The following is a 9010-nucleotide window of genomic DNA, read 5'->3' as shown; positions in this document are numbered from 1 at the left end:
AAAAGCAAGGCGTCATAAAACGTTGGCGGGTAGAGCACAGAAAATCTGTTAACCAGAGCTGCGTGACGCAGAATTAAAACATCTCACCCCTGCATTGCTCAAGAATGGTTATTCGTTCGCTGAGGTGAAAAGAGCTTTAAGTTCGCCGCGTAGAAATCATAATGATGCTCAAGCAAGCGCCCGTGAAATCTAAAGTTTTACTGCCATTCTTTAAGCGACGTGACTGGCCGCATAGGAAAAATCTTGAGAAAGCGGAACATCGCGGTAATTTACACACCCACATACACATCCAAACAAAAGATACAGTAGGCAACGGCCTTGCCGCAGTGGATACACCGGTTCCCGTGAGATCACCGATTTTAAGCGCTGTCGGGCGTGGTCGGCACTTGGATGGGTGACCATCCAGGCGGCCATGCGCTGTTGCCATTTGTGGGATTGCACTCAGCCTCGTGATGCCAATTGAGGAGCTACTCGACCAAATAGTAGCGGCTTCGGTCAAGAATACCATCATAACGACCGGGAGAGCGGTGTGCTGACCCCACGCTTCTCCTTTCAGCATCCTCCACCGAGGATGACACGGCGGTCGGATGGTCCCGGTAGGCCACTCGTGGCCTGAAGACGGAGTACACGAAAGATGCAAGGTCATCTAAAATTGGCCAAGGATGCTCACCACCCGCTGGAAAAACCTGGAATTTATAGGATCCCGTGTAGTTTTGGCTATTACAAAAAGAACTGTCAAAATACGACTCGAAGAGCACAATGGCAATTACAGGAGATATGAGATTGACAGATCAGCTGTTGCGGAACATGCTTTACAGGCAGCAGACCACCACATCCATTCTGACCGAACTCAAATACGGGCAGTCTCAAACGGATACCACGAAAGGCTGTACAGAGAGGCCATAGAGATTGTGAAACACCCCAGGAAATTTTGGCGCGTGTCGTTATTGGGATTAGGAGACCTAACTTCCACAAATTCACGTTGTCGAGAGTGCCCTGCTCTGTTTGAATCCCGCCAGTTCTGATGAAATTCAGGTCTGTCGTTATGATTATATCGTCTGTCGTCATGTCGGTAGTTCCTAGCACTGTCTTTCCGTTGGAAGGACAACACTACTTCTTCAAGACTGCATGGAAATCCACTACTTCTGTGTGCAATTTCTTTTACTAATGAGACTTTGTGAAAAAAAACAACTGTAATTACTATTATGATGAATGATCAGGACTATCTTTATGGACTGTGAGAAAATTTTAGCTTTTGACCAACATTGTATTAATAAGTGTGTGCATTTTTTATCTTTCTTTCTGTAATTATGAAAAATTTTAACAAATATGTATTGCCCAGGGCCCAAAACAATTTGTGAAATTTTTTGTGGGGAGCATGGGGGCTATGTAAGTAGGCTGTTTAGGTTTTCTTATTGGTAACGCCACGTAGCGCTCTGTATGAAAATCACTGGCTGTGCTGTGTGCAGTCTTTGGCTAGTTTGCATTGTTGTCTGCCATTGTAGTGTTGGGCAGCGGCAGCTGGATGTGAACAGCGCGTAGCGTTGCGCAGTTGGAGGTGAGCCGCCAGCAGTGGTGGATGTGGGGAGAGAGATGGCGGACTTGTGAAACTTGTAAGACTGGTTGGCATGAACCGCTATATATATTATGATTATTAAGGTAAATACATTGTTTGATCTCTATTAAAATCTTTCATTTGCTAACTATGCCTATCAGTAGTTTGTGCCTTCCGTAGTTTGAATCTTTTATTTAGCTGGCAGTAGTGGCGCTCGCTGCATTGTAGTAGTTCGAGTAACGAAGATTTTTGTGAGGTAAGTGATTTGTGAAAGGTACAGGTTAATGTTAATCAGGGCCATTCCTTTGTACGGATTTCTGAAAGTCAGATTGCGTTGCGCTAAAAAATATTGTGTGTCAGTTAAAGCACAGTCTTATATAATTGTTCTAAGGGGATGTTTCAAATGAAATTTGGATTCCGATGCTGAAAGAGATGTGTACCAGTCTTCCGCCATGGGATGATAGTAACAGCGGACGACGGCAGTCGACAACGACCAGTAGCGTTCTCGTATTCAAAACATGTGACGTCACGCCAGTACGCGGAAGCTCGTGGAAGCTCGCGGAAGCGGAATTTTGCTGTAGTCAGTAGCGAGCCACGTTGTGAATCGGACATTCAAAACAGATGCGATCCCCCTTGAAAATGTCCTCCGCAGATGGGGACGAAACGTCGGGCTTTGAAGTGAAATCCCTTAGACCGCGGCATAGTAGCCCGGAATACTTTATTAATTGTGACAATTGAGGTCGTGAAAGTTTACATCTTACAATTTATTATTAACAGCCGCTTACACAAATTGTTCCCTGTGAGCACCAGAGACATCGACGCGACGCTGCATCCGTGGTGAACAGTTCCTTGCAGCAGTTACTGTGGTATCTGAGCATCGTTACTGTATACTGGCCATCAGATCAGGTAGAGACAGAAGGTGCCCTAGTAAAACTGTTCTTTTAGATAACCGCAGAGCCAAAATTTACATGGATTCAGATCAGCCGGTTGGAGTGGCCGAGTGGTTTTAGGCGCTACAGTCTGGAATTGCGCGACCACTACGGTCGCAGGTTCGAATCCTGCCTCGGGCTTGGATGTGTGTGGTGTCCTTGGGGTTGGTTAGGTTTAAGTAGTTCTAAGCTCTAGGGGACTGATGACCTCAGTAGTTAAGTCCCATAGTGCTCATAACCATTTGAACTATTGTTTTCTTTATTCGGATCACGTGGCCTTGTAGGCCAAGTATCTGGAAAACCTCTGCAGATAACACATTCGTGGAAGGTTGCATCAAGCAAATCTTTCACTGGGGGGAGCGATATGGGGTGCTGCCGCATGTATCACGGAAAGGGTGGTTTCCGCATAGTTGTGTTCTTCCAAAGCAGGAACCATTTGCTGTACAGGGAGAGGTCTCGATAACGTGCAGACCTCACGGTACACCTGACAGGTCCTCTGGATGTATTCTGTTCAAAGAAAAACGGACCGAGAGTATAGGAGCTCGTGAATTCACACCACACAGTCACATACGGCGGGTGAGATGTCTCTTCGTGTACAAGACGCGGATTAACACTGCCCCCAATTAGACAGTTCCGTGTACTCACTACCCCGTGTAGTGTAAAATGTATCTCGTCACTCCATAGAATATTTCCTGGCCGCATGTCATCAACGTCGATCCGTACTAGGTACCGAAGAAGGAAATACAGAACGTTGCTGCGCGTGCTGTTGATTCTGTTGCTGCACCGTCTGGATCTTGTATGGGTACCAGTGTAAAAGAGACCGCAAAACTTTCCCTACTGTTGACCGTAGGATGGACACTTCTTGTGACAGTACATGAGCGGTAACACTATCCGGGGCACGTGCAGCATTGTCAGTTACAGCAACAGCAACCTCGTGAATAGCTTACAGGTACACCGGGATACGGCGCCTTCCTCTTCCACACACCACACCAAATTCGTCGTGTTTTCGAAATTCATTACCGTCTTCTTTAAACCATTTAATGACATCGGAGCCAGCCGGGGTGGCCGAGCGGTTCTAGGCGCTACAGTCTGCAACCGCGCGACCGCTACGGTCGCAGGTTCGAATCCTGCCTCGGGCATGGATGTGTGTGATGTCCTTAGGTTAGTTAGGTTTAAGTAGTTCTAAGTTCTAGGGGACTGATGACCTCCGAAGTTAATTCGCATAGTGCTCAGAGCCATTTGAACCATTTGAACTCCATTGTCATTGGATGACAGGACCTTCGGTTGGTGCCGATTGATGCGTCTAGGGCCAGAAGGTGGATGTTTACTTTACTCTATTCTGACATTAACATGATTCTTCACTTCTTTTGCAATTTAGTCTTCAGTTTGCTCTTCGGTTACAACTAAGTCATCACTGATTGTTATGTACACGTCATTATCACCTTGGTTGAGAATATCACAGTTGATTTCTGGCAGCAATGTAGACAGCGGTACATCAACAGTGTCATCGATTGTGCCTTTGGTTTCGGCGGCATCTACTCCTTCAGTTCTGATTTCCGCACGACGGAAACTGCACTTGATGGTTTGGGTTGTGACCCGACTCCAAGCTTTGCTAACGCCTCTGATCGCATCAATCAGTGTAATAGAATAATCATGCTTTTTCTCAAACCTAACTAACCTAAGGACATCACACACATCCATGCCCGAGGCAGGTTCAAATGGCTCTGAGCATTATGCGACTGAACTTCTGAGGTCATCATCAGTCCCCTAGAACTTAGAACTACTTAAACCTAACTAACCTAAGGACATCACACACATCCATGCCCGAGGCAGGATTCGAACCTGCAACCATAGCGGTCGCGCGGTTCCAGACTGAAGCGCCTAGAACCGCTCGGCCACAACGGCCGGCTACTCCTTGGTCCATGGCCTGCAGTAACGAAAACAAGCTTAACATTATCCAGACCAGAGTGCGCAACATGCACTGGACAGTTGTCGACTGGAACCGATATCTTCCTTTTCTGACTTCTAAGCTCCGGATCCCAGTACCTTATTTCAACTTCAGAGTCCGGAGGTCATCCAGGGCTTCTTACTAGAATTTTAGTGCACCGGCAGATTATTTTCATGCTTAAAACACCTAGGATATTTTGATTTAGCTACCACGAGTACTTCTTTCCTCTCAGTTCCATCTGCGTTAGCATACACCAGAACTATTATTCTTTCTTCAGATGACTTGCCACCAAGACATTATTCCCTCTTGAATTTCACAGTCTTGTCAGGTGTCAATTTAAAGAATATGCCAGTATCGTCTGCATTAAAGACTCACGAACTATAGGCCACACGGCAGTGAGCCACTGTTAGATTGTTTCAGTATTCACACTGTCTGCTCCACCGCTCACACTGCCAAAAGTAATGCCGTGACGTTGCTTGAATCTGCCAATCCAGCCACTGCTGCACACAAATTCTCCATCGTTTAATTTCTTGGCAAATTCTTCTGCTTTCACCACAAGGAGAGGTTCAGGGTATATTGATTCTTCTTCGTAGCTTAAACCACTTAAGCAGCTCTTCATCCACCTCGCTCTGTTCACCATTCCGCAAACGCTTAAATTTAGATCCATTTCGTTCAAACACAATAAAAATTTTATCCCAGTTCTTCAAATCGTTTGGACCGTAGAATTTCCGGGGCAACACTAATGACCCACGTCAACATTTTTACCTCCATTCTCGATTTCACGAATCACTTGCACTTTTCTTCTACCGGTAAAACTTTTCTTGTACTGTCCATGCTGTTCTGAAATGGCTGCAATTCGTTACAAATTGTTATGGTAACTGACACCAGTTACATTGCTGAAGAGTTCTGTTATTCTCACCACTACTGTAGTATGAATGCACTACGGTAACAATGAGGGATGAAGAGGGTATACTACATCTACATCTACATTTATACTATGCAAGCCACCCAACGGTGTGTGGCGGAGGGCACTTTACGTGCCACTGTCATTACTTCCCTTTTCTGTTCCAGTCGCGTATGGTTTGCGGGAAGAACGACAGTCTTAAAGCCTCCGTGCGCGCTCTAATCTCTCTAATTTTACATTCGTGATCTCCTCGGGAGGTATAAGTACGGGGAAGCAATATATTCGATACCTCATCCAGAAACGCACCCTCTCGAAACGTGGACAGCAAGCTACACCGCGATGCAGAGCGCCTCTCTTGCAGAGTCTGCCACTTGAGTTTGCTAAACATCTCCGTAACGCTATCACGCTTACCAAATAACCCTGTGACGAAACACGCCACTCTTCTTTGGATCTTCTCTATCTCCACTGTGAACCCGACCTGGTACGGATCCCACACTGATGAGAAATACTCAAGTATAGGTCGAACGAGAGTTTTGTAAGCCACATCTTTTGTTGATGGACTACATTTTCTAAGGACTCTCCCAATGAATCTCAACCTGGCACCCGCCTTACCAACAATTAATTTTATGTGATCATTCCACTTCAAATGTTTCCGTACGCATACGCCCGGATATTTTAGAGAAGTAACTGCTACCAGTGTTTGTTCCGCTATCATATAATCATACAATAAAGGATCCTTCTTTCTATGTATTCGCAATACATTACATCTGTCTACGTTAAGGGTCAGTTGCCACTCCCTGCACCAAGTGCCTATCCGCTGCAAATCTTCCTGTATTTCGCTGCAATTTTCTAATGCCGTATACTACAGCATCATACGCGAAAAGCCGCATGGAACTTCCGACACCATCTACTAGGTCATTTATATACATGGTGAAAACCAATGGTCCCATAACACTCCCCTGTGGCACGCCAGAGTTTACTTTAACGTCTGTAGACGTCTCTCCATTGAGATCAACATGCTGTGTTCTGTTTGCTAAAAATTCTTCAGTCCAGCCACACAGCTGGTCTGATATTCCGTAAGCTCTTACTTTGTTTATCAGGCGACAGTGCGGAACTGTATCGAACGCCTTCCGGAAGTCAAGGAAAATAGCATCTACCTGGGAGCCTGTATCTAATATTTTCTGGGTCTCCTGAACAAATTAAGCGAGTTGGGTCTCAAACGATCGCTGTTTCCGGAATCCATGTTGAGCCGGCCGGAGTGGCCGTGCGGTTCTAGGCACTACAGTGTTGAACCGAGCGACCGCTACGGTCGCAGGTTCGAATCCTGCCTCGGGCATGGATGTGTGTGATGTCCTTAGGTTAGTTAGGTTTAAGTAGTTCTAAGTTGTAGGGGACTGATGACCTTAGAAGTTAAGTCCCATAGTGCTCAGAGCCATTTAGAGAAGGAACTGCAGTGCGGTCTTCCTCTGTGAAATAGAGGAAGCGCCGAGAGAAAAACATTCCAAGTTGCCAAATTACAACAGATTTCCTTCTATAGTGCACTGTTTCTTGGAAAGTCTTGTTGCAAACTGAGGCTGAAAATGACGTTATCTACGTTATGTGCGCCTACTACGTGGGTTTTCTGTGACTTGAGCACCCACATATATGTGAACGCGGCGTACCCACAAGATTCTTAGTTTGATATAAAAAAAAAGAAAATGAACATATCTCGTTTACCACTATCAAAAACTAATAAGTTGTTAAGGCTCTGAGATGGAAGTTAAAATTTCTAACCTCTAAAACGTGATTGTTTCAAAAGTGTACAAAGGCAATCATGCAACACACAGCCCCCTTCCTTGACTGTCTCTGGCCAAATGAAAGGCACTCCCCACAACGACAATAGAAGTGTATTGTGAATAAAATAACGTCTTTTCGGCTTTATTTGACGCTTTATTAAAAATGATACACTACAATACCTCCACTCAATTATCAACAATTGGTTTAAAATAACCACTTGCCGATACTTAGCACTAAGGAAGAATAAACCGAAACACAAGGAAGACGATTGTGGCTCAGTAACTCAGTAGCGTAGTTAATTTTTTCCTTTTGGTTCTACGGGTTGTTTGGGGGAGGAGACCAGACAGAGAGGTCATCGGTCTCATCGGATTAGGGAAGGACGAGGAAGGAAATCGGCCGTGCCCTTTCAAAAGAACCATCCCGGCATTTACCTGGAGCGATTTAGGGAAATCACGGAAAACCTAAATCAGGACGGCCGGACGCGGGATTGAACCGTCGTCCTCCCGAATGCGAGTCCAGTGTGCTAGCCACTGCGCCACCTCGCTCGGTATATCAGATAAGAGGGGTGTGGCTCACGATTTCAGTGAAATTCTTTTCATGCAATTGCTTGCTCTCTGAAGCACAATTGTTTGAAAGGACGCCGGAGCTTAGATTGTAAACCAGGGAGTTTTCATTTTCAGCATAAAGGGATGTTACCGTAGTAATAGTACAAAGAAGAGGGCTTACTTACCACATACGTGGTTCGCAACTTTCAAACGTGACATGATAACGGGATCCATGTGGAAAGCTTAAACAGAACATTGAGTATTGTACTTTCGAAATCGAACAGTACGTTTGCAAGTCGCTATGGGTAAATTCGTCACTCGTTTGTTGTCGTCATCACAGGTGGATATTACTGATACTGAACATCACAGGTGGATATTACTGATACTGAACATAGTTAAAACAACGTCCAGTCAAAAAATAAGGGACTACAGAATGTGTCTTGTGCCAGTTCCTGTAGTGCATTAGCAACAAACAAATAAAAGATAACTATATTTAGAAATATCGAGACTGCTCTGAATACACATACACTACTGGCCATTAAAATTGCTACACCAAGAAGAAATGCAGATGATAAACGGGTATTCGTTGGACAAATATATTATACTAGAACTGACATGTGATTACATTTTCACGCAATTTGAGTGCATAGATCCTGAGAAATCAGTACCCAGAACAACCACCTCTGGCCGTAATAACGGCCTTGACGCGGCTGGGCATTGAGTCAAACAGAGCTTGGCTGCCGTGTACAGGTACAGCTGCCCATGCAGCTTCAACACGATACCACAGTTCATCAAGAGTAGTATCTGGCGTATTGTGACGAGCCAGCGATGTCGTAAAACACGGATGCGACCATCGTGATGCTGTAAACAGAACCTGGATTCATCCGAAAAAGTGACGTTTTGCCATTCGTACACCTAGGTTCGTCGTTGAGTACACCATCAGAGGCGCTCCTGTCTGTGATGCAGCGTCAAGGGTAACCGCAGCCATGATCTCCGACTGATAGTCCATGCTGCTGCAAACGACGTCGAACTGTTCGTGCAGATGGTTGTTGTCTTGCAAACGTCCCCATCTGTCGACTCAGGGATCGAGACGTGGCTGCACAATCCGTTACAGCCATGCGGATAAGATGCCTGTCATCTCGACTGCTAGTGATACGAGGCCGTTGGGATCCAGCACGGCGTTCCGTATTACCCTCCTGAACCCACGGATTCCATATCCTGCTGACAGTCATTGGATCTCCACCAACGCGAGCAGGAATGTCGTCGTACGATAAACAGCAATCGGGATAGGCTACAATCAGACCTTTATCAAAGTCGGAAAGGTGATGGTACGCATTTCTCCTCCTTACACGA

The 9010-nt window shown here is 45.5% G+C and overlaps 1 pseudogene; it reads left to right on the top strand.

The window, feature by feature from the left end:
* The first annotated feature begins 308 nt into the window (after window positions 1–308).
* LOC126109933 (5S ribosomal RNA) lies at window positions 309–426 on the top strand (annotated as a pseudogene).
* The last annotated feature ends 8584 nt before the right edge of the window (window positions 427–9010 follow it).

The sequence above is a fragment of the Schistocerca cancellata genome, chromosome 12, assembly GCF_023864275.1.
Source record: "Schistocerca cancellata isolate TAMUIC-IGC-003103 chromosome 12, iqSchCanc2.1, whole genome shotgun sequence".
NCBI lineage: Eukaryota > Metazoa > Arthropoda > Insecta > Orthoptera > Acrididae > Schistocerca > Schistocerca cancellata.
This window is presented reverse-complemented; position numbering and strand designations above follow the sequence as displayed.